The sequence below is a fragment of the Phocoena sinus genome, chromosome 5 (assembly GCF_008692025.1).
Source record: "Phocoena sinus isolate mPhoSin1 chromosome 5, mPhoSin1.pri, whole genome shotgun sequence".
NCBI classification, from domain to species: domain Eukaryota; kingdom Metazoa; phylum Chordata; class Mammalia; order Artiodactyla; family Phocoenidae; genus Phocoena; species Phocoena sinus.
This window is the reverse complement of record NC_045767.1, coordinates 55,870,170-55,883,396: the sequence shown is the minus strand read 5'-3', so window position 1 is coordinate 55,883,396 and position 13,227 is coordinate 55,870,170.

Here is a 13,227-nt window from a genome sequence, read left to right as displayed (position 1 = left end):
CTCTCTCCCTCTTTTAATGAATAAATATGTTTCAACCATTCTTTCCTCTCAAAATTCTAATTTAGGCCATTTTGTATGAGTACATTTCACCATGCGCCCCAATAATAAACATGAACTCTCAATTCCCTGTAATTTTGAGGCAATTTCTATATATTACACAATTATTATGTTCTTGTAAGCTAATTGGAAATTATACCCCAACTGGGATTCTTGGTATATTACTATTGAGAAAAAATTATCTTTTCCTCAATAATCTTTTTTTGCATTTAGATATTTTATAATTCATTTACATCATATGCAAGATGAGTTTGGCCTCTTTAATAGTGTGTTCAGGACACAATAACTTAAATTCTCAGTAATATTAATATTACATTAATGAATAAGAGACTGTTCATGATTTAAATGAACAGTCACCAGGAAACAATTCTCCTTTCCTCTCCATCCCCAGATCAAAATTGCAAAAATAATTTAAAATATGTCTTATCAAGAAAGCACATCAGAAAATACAATCCTTGTCTACTCTTGGATTTATATTAGATGTAAGAAATGGCTCCAGCTGTATCAATGCCCTCCAGCAAAAGACCAGTGAGAATACACCGGTAGTTTAACACTTTGGGGTTTCTTACTTATTGCATATGTGGGAGGGAAGACTCACACTTAAGGTTTCTTTGCCTCTAAGTGTTGCCAATCAGAAAGTGGTCCCCTTCTCCTTTCAGCTCTGCCAAATTCCCCGTTAATTGGAGGGGGCAGTGTAAGGAGATTCTCACCAGCTCTGTGACCATAGGCCTTCACTCTCCAAGAGCCTCATCTTTAAGATGAACCTAAATTTTCTTACATAGTGGAAGACCTATAGTTTAATGTGTTCAATAAAAGATATTAATCATTGTTAGAGGTAGCACCCACTTCTCAATGAAGCCCAGATCCCACCTCCACAATCCTTAAGCCCCAGATGAGAGCATCTTCTAGGCTCCCAAATCTCACACCAAAAAGAAAAAAAAAAAAAAGCTTGAAGACCATGGGAGAAGAGTGAAACATGCTGAGGCCTGAGGCTGACCTCATTCTGGGCTTGCCTATTTGCATGATTAGTTTGGCTCTGGCCATGGGTCTCTAAGAGAGGCTTGCTGTCTTGGGAAGTACGGAGCTCTGCCTTGAACTAAATGATGCTCACAGTGTGACTGCAAGAATGTGACTTGCATGGGGAATTGTGGGACATCTCAGTAACCAGATGCTACAAAGGACTTATCACTAGATTTTTGTGTTAAATGATTTGGGAGAAAATATAAGGAATTAGAACTCTGCTCTGGATTGGATAGTATTGAGAAGCAGGGATCGTACTGTGGTTTGGTATCTTAATAAATCTTACCTAGAAGGAAGAAAAGTTAAAGCTGTAACTGGAGAAGAAGCAGCAGTCACTCAAATTAACTGGGATAAGGGAATATTTGGTCATCCTGTCTGTGTTCACACATAATAGTGGAGAGGTCTTATTTTTCTCCTGATCTGCTGTGGTTACAGAGTGGCCTAGCTTGATGTTGATCTTGTGTGAAATTGTGTGTGTTCAGCAGGTGGACACCAGGACCTAACTGTGAGTGCCTGGCCAACTCAGAGCAACATCGTGGTCTAGCTGACAGTACCAAGCCAGCACCCAGACGTCAGGGATTTTTCTCTTTCTCGGTAATTATAATCGCAATAAATAATTAGCCTTTTGTACAATAAAGTCAGTCACTTTCACTAGAACCTAGAGATAAAATGAAGAGAAAGTGCTCATTTGTAAACCACTGTCCCCAAAATTTAATTCCATAGCAGCCATACTGACTTGTTTTCTGTCCCTCCACAATGCCTAGCCACTTCCCGCTTTACGATTTTTTAAAATTATTTCTACCATTATTCTCAAATTCTACACTTATATTTATTATTCATGTTTTGCTTAAATATCTCAAAAATATTTTTTTTCATTATGCAGTTGAAAATAGCCCCAACTCTATTTCCTACCCACTATGCTCTGTTTTCATTTTACTTATTAATCTTGGAAAATATCTTGTGTATTTAGTTTTCACTTATTTGTGTCTCTGGAAAGGTCACCCTTTCCCAAAAATATAAGTTCCACGAATTCAGACACCATGTAAATTGTATTTACTACTCTTTCCTCTGGCACATTACAGATTCTCATTAGATATTTCATGAATAAATAAATACAAAAAGCAGATTTAATTGTTAAGTACTGTGTCCTTTAATGTTCTTACTGTTATATGCTTTTCTGAAGGAGAAAGTTTTCTGAGTTAGAAAGTTTTATGAGTATAGCAAAATGAATATACAAATTCCACCATTCTAACTAGACTTTTTAGAAAGAATCATATATTTCCTAGGAAATAGTGTGCAGAGAAAGAAAATCATTGAAGCCATTCCATGTGGGCATAATTCTGAACACTATGCTATACTCTCTTCCTTCTCTTCCAGGGCTATGTACTAGAAGCATTTAAAATTAACTAACTTATATTTAAAGGAAAGAGTTAATCTCATGGGATTCTCACAATTACAGGCTAAAGATTTCCACCTAGGGGCACTCACAATCAGACCTGTGAAAGTAATTCATCTGATTATGGGTAATATATTATGACAAATGACATTCTAGGACAAATTGACCTGCCTAATCTTACTGCAGTCACCTCAGACTTGCATGTAAGGAGTGATAACAAGACCAAGGGGCATGTTCTCTTCTATGTGCCAGGAAGAGCCTACTGCCAACTTCCCTCCTGGTGTCACGATTAGGCAGGCTCTTAGGATCCTTAGGATTCTACAGACACAACCTCTCATTCAGAAGAAAGTCACAGTGAAGAAACTGGTATTTTTGAGATTATTTATCTGGAGAGTTGACTATGATCATGGTATTGTAGTTATATGATAGACATATTTTACTTAATTAGGTAAATTAAGTAAAATTTACCCATTAGGTAATTTACCCATTAGGACCTAATCCCAACCATAATTTGCAGCTCCCTTGAAGACCATATTGTGGTGGAGTCTGGCTGAGGGACAATGCTCTGTGTCATTTCTGGATGTCCTCTATCACCTTTTGTTTGGAACTATTTTCGCAAGATTGTTTATATAGCAAGCAACCTTGGAAGGTACAAACAGGCTCTCCCTCTGGGGAAAAGGACAGATGTGATTTCTGACCAGGATGATAAAGACAATGTCTTCCTCTGGAATAATGATGGGACAGCTTTGCCGGTAATTCTTTTTTTTTTTTTTTTTTAATGGTACAGTTACTTTTTAATTTTATTTATTTATTTACTTTTGGCTGTGTTGGGTCTTAGTTTCTGTGCGAGGGATTTCTCTAGCTGTGGCGAGTGGGGGCCACTCCTCATCGCGGTGCGCAGCCCTCTCACTATCGCGACCTCTCTTGTTGCGGAGCACAGGCTCCAGACGCGCAGGCTCAGTAGTTGTGGCTCACGGGCCTAGTTGCTCTGTGGCATGTGGGATCTTCCCAGACCACAGCTTGAACCCGTGTCCTCTGCATTGGCAGGCAGATTCTCAACCACTGAGCCACCAGGGAAGTCCCGGTAATTCTTTTAAAAGAGTTGTGATTCTACGTTCAGCATTCTTTGGCTGTGATACACACCCATTGTATATGGAGCGTTTACCTGTGTCTTCTCCACATCAGCACTGTGGAACTTGGCAAGAGGGTGTACGGGAACCCAATGCAAACGGAAAGTTCACGCACTTTATTGTGCCATGAGTAATGAAGTCCTTTGTCTCTGATTCAGCACACACGTGTCTTCTATCACCACCTAGGAAACTGCAGGAGGTTAATTTGGCAGCTTTCAAGTAGGGTGAAATATCAGAGCCTCCATAGTTCTCGATGGTTCTTCTCATGTTTGAAAACTGTGTCATGCAGGGCAGATAAAAACACACATAAAATGATTAGTCAGAGATATGTATTTTAGCAGCGTCTTGGGCTTGCCTCTTGCTGTCTCTAGACTTCTTTTTTATTATCTATAAAAGTGAACATAGTACTGGTCGTTTATATTGCCTCAGTATAGGTAAGATCATTTGGTGACTGTTCACAATTCTACATGGTTTTTAGCTATAACTGCATTCCTTTTTTTCTCATTCAGGTAAATACAGAGATATAGGTGATTAAGTGAGACAAGCTATTAGTGACAATTTTGAATTATTTCTATTTGTATACTTAAAAGAAAAGTAATTTAATCAAAATCCAATATAGGTACAGATTATTTGTTGCTGATCTTGTAACTGGTTATGACACATGCCACAGTAGTTCCATTGGAAACATATGGACGAGGTAATATCTAAGGTTGCTGCCAAGACTATATTTTTTCTGTGCACTAGTTTGTAGTAGAAATGTACAGTCTTATTATTTCTAAAGTACAGAGGCAAATGCATCTCTTCTTAATTTGCTATAAAGAAGTGACTTCATAACTGGAACATATCAGGTTTATCTTTGTAGCTAATGTTAAATGCTTTATTTAAGTCACCACACTTTTTTTGTTAAAATATATGTAAAAAAGTCTCATAACTAACCATCAAAAAGAGCATCATTAGTATTTCATATTGTTTCATAAATAGTCATTTCTTAAAGGGATTATAACTGGGACCCCCACTTGTCACCTCAACACAGAATATATGTATTTATAATTTAGTATAAAAAACTTAACTGATAATGGAGGTCCTAGCTCAGCTTTTCCTGCTAGAACTTAAATAGTAGTACTCTAAAAATGATGATTCTAAAACTGATAATTTCAAATTTGGTAGGACACAGGTGAATTGAGTTCATATTTATGGATAAAAATAAGGGATGTGACTGTTGATTTGTGTCTTCATCATCTTTCACCACAGGTGGAATTTTAAAATGGCGTTCTTTCACCATCTTCTCATTGTCTTTACTTAGGATGACAAACTTGTCCCAGTTTTCCTAGGACTTCCCTGTTTTATTCTTGCAAATTCTTCAGCGTTTGGCAGTTGAGAATGGTTGCTCACACTGGCAGTGACCAGCAACAAACTGTGTTCTTCGCCTGGAATATTTTTCCTAGACTTTCATTTCTTTAAATTTATTTTTATTGAAGTATAGTTGAATTATAATGTTGTGTTAATTACTGCTGTACAGCAAAGTGAACTCAGTTATACATATATATCCATTCTTTTTCATATTCTTTTCCATTATGGTTTATCACAGGATATTGAATATAGTTCTCTGTGTTATACAGTAGGACCTTATTGTTTATCCATCCTGTACATACCAGTTTGCATCTGCTAATCCCAAACTCCCACTCCTACACTCTCCCACTCCCTTCCCCCTTGGCAGCCACCATAGACTTTCATTTTTATCATGGACCATCAAACCACTGTTGTGTAGGTATTTACTAAAATCCCAGTACTATTTCTTTATACCCCCACCACCTGTACTTCATAGATATTAGCTTATAAATCTACTGAGCACTTGTTTCTTTCCTGTGTTTCTATATCTAACTTCCCATCTGGCTGAGTGCAAGTACCATGACATACCTTATGAACTCCAGGGAGTGTTTTACACAGAATTGTTTCACAAATGTTTGATATAAGAAATGTAATTCATCAACTCATTCTAGAACATATTCATATTTTAATGTATTAAGAACTGTTCTGATTAAAGTATTTTTGGAAGAGCAGTCTGAGCTACTTGTATAATCTATGACTGTGCAAAGCTCTAGCATTGCAAGCTACTTTTCCTTTTACATCCTTGGGAGACTATTTGTGTATGCTATAATTTGAACTTCTGAGATACATATATGCAATGTATGATGAACTAAAAATCCATAAATAGTACTTTATGGGACAAGATAGGAACAAAGACACAGACCTACTAGAGAATGAACTTGAGGATACGGGGAGGAGCAAGGGTAAGCTGGGACAAAGTGAGAGGGTGGCATGAACATATATGCACTACCAAACGTAGAATAGATAGCTAGTGGGAAGCAGCCACATAGCACAGGGAGATCAGCTTGGTGCTTTGTGACCACCTAGAGGGGTAAGATAGGGAGGGTGGGAGGGAGGGAGATGCAAGAAGGAAGAGATATGGGGACATAGGTATATGTATAACTGATTCACTTTGTTATAAAGCAGAAACTAACAAACCATTGTAAAGCAATTACACTCCAATAAAGATGTTAAAAAAAAAGAATATATCAGAACAAATTTGGAAGAAATTATCAAAAGATTGTTGTAAATAATTAAAGAATTTATTAAAATAAAAAAATAGTACTCTATGGTAAAGTATATGAAATGAATGCCACCATCTTACACACTATGTACATGGGATAGTGAGGAATTGCATCAAGAATTAGTTTAGGCACTGACCTTTAGAAAAGAAGTTACAACTCTTGTTAAGCATTTGTAGCAAAAAAGATTTATTTGAACAAATCAACCATGAATTTTTTCCAGAAACCACACCTGAAAATATGGACACTCCCTATAAAGCAAAAAAATGAAAGAACAATGAATTACTCTCATAGCCTTGTAATCCAGGTAACATAAAAATAAACAAAGAAATTAGCAAACAAATTAATAATTGGGGAGCAGGGGCTGGACTGAATGAAGTCAGAACCATTCTCTATTTTTTAGCTATAAATTTGTCGTAGTTTACATTAGAAAATTATTTCCTCCATCTTTGACTTGTTTTACATTTATCAAATTGATCCAGTAAGTTCTGAGTATCTACTATATGCTAGACAAAATACTGAGTACTGTAAATAAAAAGATAATAAGAAAATAGCCTTTGTAAACAAACAGAGGTATAGTAAAAATACACGTTTATGAGGTACATCCATAGTACTTAAGGACGATACACATGATGACTTATGTAATCTATACACATAGACAGACAGTTATTGGGATAGTTATCACTGTTGTACTTTTTATATTGTTGAAGAAACTACAGCATAGAAATTTAAATAACAATAAAAAAGTGTACATAGTTTTTAAGTAGAGCCATAATTTGACCCAGATATTTGAATTTCAGAGCCTGTCTATACTCTTAATTGCATGTTGTTATAAGGTATGTATAATAATAGATATGTATAATGAAATACTACTATTTCAATGTGAGACATATATAAAATAGAGACTACTATGAAATATATTGAGGTACCAGCCAGGTAATCTAAATGAGTGAAATGAACTAGCCATGAATTAACAAATTACAGTAGCACTAGACTTCACTGTGGAGGATTCAAATGATCCTGGTTTGGAGAATGACAATTGAAGGAATATAGGCTTAACCTTACCAGAACTTCTAATTTTTTAATACAAGATAGAAGTTCAGGATTTTATATCAACTCTCTTGTTAACTGTATGAAATTAATTAAAATTAAATAATATGTCTTAAACAATACTAAAGGATGTACCTGTGACCCAAAAACAGCTCACAAATAACCAACTTGTGTCCTCTGAGATAGAAGATGCAAGCATATGTGTATATGTGTGTTAGTAGGAGGGACAGAGGTCAGAGTGAGTTTGGTCACAACTACTGAACTTAGGAAGTTATGGGATATCTGGAATGTCACATGCAGGGAGAAGTACAGTGAAATGAAATGCTAGAGAGACCACCAGGAGTAATTTCATGAAAATATTTTCTTTTCTTCCCAGAGAGTATGTACTTTTTCCTTAAGGTGCACTGCTTTAGGAATAAGCATAATGACCAAACTACATTTTGGAAGGATCAAATGGGTAGCAGGATAAAGATTATACACGAGTGGGCTGGGACTGAAAGCAGGGAAATTAGTCTTAGTTTACAGCAATGGTACCAGGAAGAGAAATGGGACCTAAATTAAGGCAGAAATCTGAAATAATTTAGCAATAGAAAGTTTGCTTTATCAAAAAAATTTTTTTTATCTTTATTGGAGTATAATTGTTTTACAATGGTGTGTTAGTTTCTGCTTTATAACAAACTGAATCAGTTATACATATACATATGTTCCCATATCTCTTCCCTCTTGCGTCTCCCTCCCTCCCACCATCCTTATCCCACCCCTCCAGGCAGTCACAAAGCACCGAGCTGATCTCCCTGTGCTAGGCGGCTGCTTCCCACTAGCTATCTACCTTACGTTTGGTAGTGTATATATGTCCATGCCTCTATCTCGCTTTGTCACAGCTTAACGTTCCCCCTCCCCATATCCTCAAGTCCATTCTCTAGTAGGTCTGTGTCTTTATTCCTGTCTTACCCCTAGGTTCTTCATAACATTTTTTTTTCTTAAATTCCATATATATGTTTTAGCATATGGTATTCTTCTTTCTCTTTCTGACTTACTTCACTCTGTATGACAGACTCTAGGTCCATCCACCTCATTACACATAGCTCAATTTCGTTTCTTTTTATGGCTGAGTAATATTCCATTGTATATATGTGCCACATCTTCTTTAGCCATTCATCTGATGATGGACACGTAGGTTGTTTCCATCTCCTGACTATTTTAAATAGAGCTGCAATGAACATTTTGGTACATGACTCTTTTTGAATTATGGTTTTCTCAGGGTATATGCCCAGTAGTGGGATTGCTGGGTCATATGGTACTTTTATTTGTAGATTATTAAGGAAACTCCATACTGTTCTCCATAGTGGCTATACCAATTCACATTCGCACCAGCAGTACAAGAGTGTTTCCTTTTCTCCACACCCTCTCCAGCATTTATAGTTTCTAGGTTTTTTGATGATGGCCATTCTGACTGGTGTGAGATGATATCTCATTGTAGTTTTGATTTGCATTTCTCTAATGATTAATGATGTTGAGCATTCTTTCATGTGTTTGTTGGCAGTCTGTATATCTTCTTTGGAGAAATGTCTATTTAGGTCTTCTGCCCATTTTTGGATTGGGTTGTTTGTCTTTTTGTTATTGAGCTGCATGTGCTGCTTATAAATTTTTGAGATTAATCCTTTGTCAGTTGCTTCATTTGCAAATATTTTCTCCCATTCTTAGGGTTGTCTTTTGGTCTTGTTTATGGTTTCCTTTGCTGTGCAAAAGCTTTGAAGTTTCATTAGGTCCCATTTGTTTATTTTTGTTTTTATTTCCATTTCTCTAGGAGGTGGGTCGAAAAGGATCTTGCTGTGATTTATGTCATAGAGTGTTCTGCCTATGTTTTCCTCTAAGAGTTTGATAGTTTCTGGCCTTACATTTAGGTCCTTAATCCATTTTGAGCTTATTTTTGTGCATGGTATTAGGGAGTGATCTAATCTCATACTTTTACATGTACCTGTCCAGTTTTCCCAGCACCACTTATTGAAGAGGCTGTCCTTTCTCCACTGTACATTCCTGCCTCCTTTATCAAAAATAAGGTGACCATAGGTGAGTGGGCATATCTCTGGGCTTTCTATCCTGTTCCATTTTTCTATATTTCTGTTTTTGTGCCAGTTCCATACTGTCTTGATTACTATAGCTTTGTAGTATAGTCTGAAGTCAGGGAGCCTGATTCCTCCAGCTCCGTTTTTCATTCTCAAGATTGCTTTGGTTATTCAGGATCTTTTGTCTTTCCATACAAATTGTGAAATTTTTTGTTATAGTTCTGTGAAAAATGCCAGTGATAGTTTGATAGGGATTGCAATGAATCTGTAGATTGCTTTGGGCAGTAGAGTCATTTTCACAATATTGATTTTTCCAATCCAAGAACATGGTATATATCTCCATCTATTTGTATCGTCTTTAATTTCTTTCATCAGTGTCTTATGATTTTCTACATACAGCTCTTTTGTCTCCTTAGGTATGTTTACTCCTAGATATTTTATTCTTTTTGTTGCAATGGTAAATGGGAGTGTTTTCTTGATTTCATTTTCAGATTTTTCATCATTAGTGTAGAGGAATGCAAGAGATTTCTGTGCATTAATTTTGTATCCTACTACTTTACCAAATTCATTGATTAGCTCTAGTAGTTTTCTGGTAGCATCTTTAGGATTCTCTACATATAGTATCCTGTCATCTGCAAGCAGTGACAGCTTTACTTTTTCTTTTCCAATTTGGATTCCTTTTATTTCCTTTTCTTCTCTGACTGCTGTGGCTAAAACTTCCAAAACTATGTTGAATAAGAGTGGTGAGAGTGTGCTGCCTTGTCCTGTTCCTGATTTTAGTGGAAATGCTTTCAGCTTTTCACCATTGAGGATGATGTTATCTGTGGGTTTGTCATATATAGCCTTTATTATGTTGAGGAAAGTTCCCTCTATGCCTACTTTCTGCAGGGTTTTTATCACAAATCAGTGTTGAATTTTATTGAAAGCTTTCTCTGCATCTATTGAGATGATCATATGGTTTTTCTCCTTCAATTTGTTAATATGGTGTATCACTTTGATTGATTTGCATATATTGAAGAATCCTTGCATTCCTGGAATAAACCCCACTTGATCATGATGTATGATCCTTTTAATGTGCTGTTGGATTCTGTTTGCGAGTATCTTGTTGAGGATTTTTGCTTCTATGTTCATCAGTGATATTGGCCTGTAGTTTTCTTTCTTTGTGACATCTTTGTCTGGTGTTGGTATCAGGGTGATGGTGACCTCGCAGAATGAGATTAGGAGTGTTCCTCCCTCTGTTATATTTTGGAAAACTTTGAGAAGGATAGGTGTTAACTCTTCTGTAAATGTTTGATAAAATTCGCCTGTGAAGCCATCTAGTCCTGGGTTTTTGTTTGTTGGAAGATTTTCAATCACAGTTTTAATTTCAGTGCTTGTGATTGGTCTGTTCATATTTTCTATTTCTTCCTGATTCAGTCTTGGCACGTTGTATGTTTCTAAGAATTTGTCCATTTCTTCCAGGTTGTCCATTTTATTGGCATAGAGTTGCTTGTAGTAATCGCCCATGATCTTTTGTATTTCTGCAGTGTCAATTGTTACCTCTCCTTTTTCATTTCTAATTCTATTGATTTGAGTCTTCTCCATTTTGTTTTTGATGAGTCTGGTTAATGGTTTATCAATTTTGTTTATCTTCTCAATGCACCAGCTCTTAGTTTTATTGATCTTTGCTATCATTTCCTTCATTTCTTTTTCCTTTATTTCTGATCTGATTTTTATGATTACTTTCCTTCTGATAACTTCGGGGACTTTTGTTCTTCTTTCTCTAATTGCTTTAGGTGCAAGGTTAGGTTGTGTATTCGAGCTGTTTCCTGTTTCTTAAGGTAGGATTGTATTGCTATAAACTTCCCTCTTAGAACTGCTTTTTCTGCATCCCATAGGTTTTGGGTCATCGTGTTTCCATTGTCATTTGTTTCTAGGTATTTTTTTTTATTTCCTCTTTGATTTCTTCATGATCACTTCGTTATTAAGTAGTGTATTGTTTAGCCTCCATGTGTTTGTATTTTTTACAGATTTGTTCCTGTAATTGATATCTAGTCTCATAGCGGTGTGTGTTCGCAAAAGTTATTTGATAAAATTTCAATTTTCTTAAATTTACCAAGGCTTGATTTGTGACCCAAGATACGATCTATCCTGGAGAATGTTCCATGAGCACTTGAGAAAAATGTTTATTCTGTTGTTTTTGGATGGAATGTCCTATAAATATCAATTAAGTCCATCTTGTTTAATATATATCATTTAAAGCTTGTGTTTCCTTATTTATTTTCATTTTGGATGATCTGTCCATTGGTGAAAGGGGGTGTTAACGTCCCCTACTATGAATGTGTTACTGTTGATTTCTCCTTTTATGGCTGTTAGTATTTGCCTTATTTATTGAGGTGCTCCTATGTTGGGTGCATGATTATTTATAATTGTTATATCTTCTTGGATCGATCCCTTGATCATTATGCAGTGTCCTTCTTTGTCTCTTCTAAAAGTCTTTATTTTAAAGTCTATTTTCTCTGATATGAGAATTGCTACTCCAGCTTTCTTTTGGCTTCCATTTGCATGGAATATCTTTTTCCACCCCCTCACTTTCAGTCTGTATGTGTCTCTAGGTCTCAAGTGGGTCTCTTGTCGACAGCATATATATGGGTCTTGTTTTTGTATCCATTCAGCCAATCTGTGTCTTTTGGTGGGAGCATTTAATCCGTTTACATTTAAGGTAATTATTGATATGTATGTTCCTATTTCCATTTTCTTAATTGTTTTGGGTTCGTTATTGTAGGTCTTTTCCTTCTTTTGTGTTTCTTGCCTAGGGAAGGTCCGTTAGCATTTGTTGTAAAGCTGGTTTTGTGGTGCTGAACTCTCTCAGCTTTTGCTTGTCTGTAAAGCTTTTAATTTCTGCATCAAATCTGAATGAGATCCTTGCTGGGTAGAGTAATCTTAGTTGCAGGTTTTTCTCCTTCATCACCTTAAATATGTACTGCCAGTCCCTTCTGGCTCGCAGAGTTTCTGCTGAAAGATAAGCTGATAACCTTATGGGGATTCCCTTGTGTGTTATTTGTTGTTTTTCCCTTGCTGCTTTTAATATGTTTTCTTTGTATTTAATTATTGACAGTTTGATTAATATGTGTCTTGGCGTGTTTCTCCTTGGATTTATCCTGTATGGGACTCTCTGTGCTTCCTGGACTTGATTAATTATTTCCTTTCCCATATTAGGGAAGTTTTCAACTGTAATCTCTTCAAATATTTTCTCAGTCCCTTTCTTTTTCTCTTCTTCTGGAACCCCTATAATTAGAATGTTGGTGTGTTTAATGTTGTCCCAGAGGTCTCTGAGACTGTCCTCAGGTCTTTTCATTCTTTTATCTTTATTCTGCTCTGCAATAGGTATTTCCACTATTTTATCTTTCAGGTCACTTATCTGTTCTTCTGCCTCAGTTATTCTGCTATTGATCCCATCTAGAATATTTTTAATTTCATTTATTGTGTTGTTCATTGTTGTTTGTTTCAACTTTATTTCTTCTAGTTCCTTTTTAAATGTTTCTTGCATTTTCTCTATTCTATTTCCAAGATTTTGGATCATCTTTACTATCATTATTCTGAATTCTTTTTCAGGTAGACTGCCTATTTCCTCTTCATTTGTTAGGTCTGGTGGGTTTTTATCTTGCTCCTTCATCTGCTGTGTGTTTTTATGTCTTCTCATTTTGCTTATCTTACTGTGTTCAGGGTCTCCTTTTTGCAGGCTGCAGGTTCATAGCTCCTGTTGTTTTTGGTGTCTGTCCCCAGTGGCTAAAGTTGATTCAGTGGATTGTGTAGGTTTCCTGGTGGAGGGGACTAGTGCCTGTGTTCTGGTGGATGAGGCTGGATCTTGTCTTTCTGGAGCCAGGTTCACATCTGGTGGTGTGTTTTGGGGTGTCTCT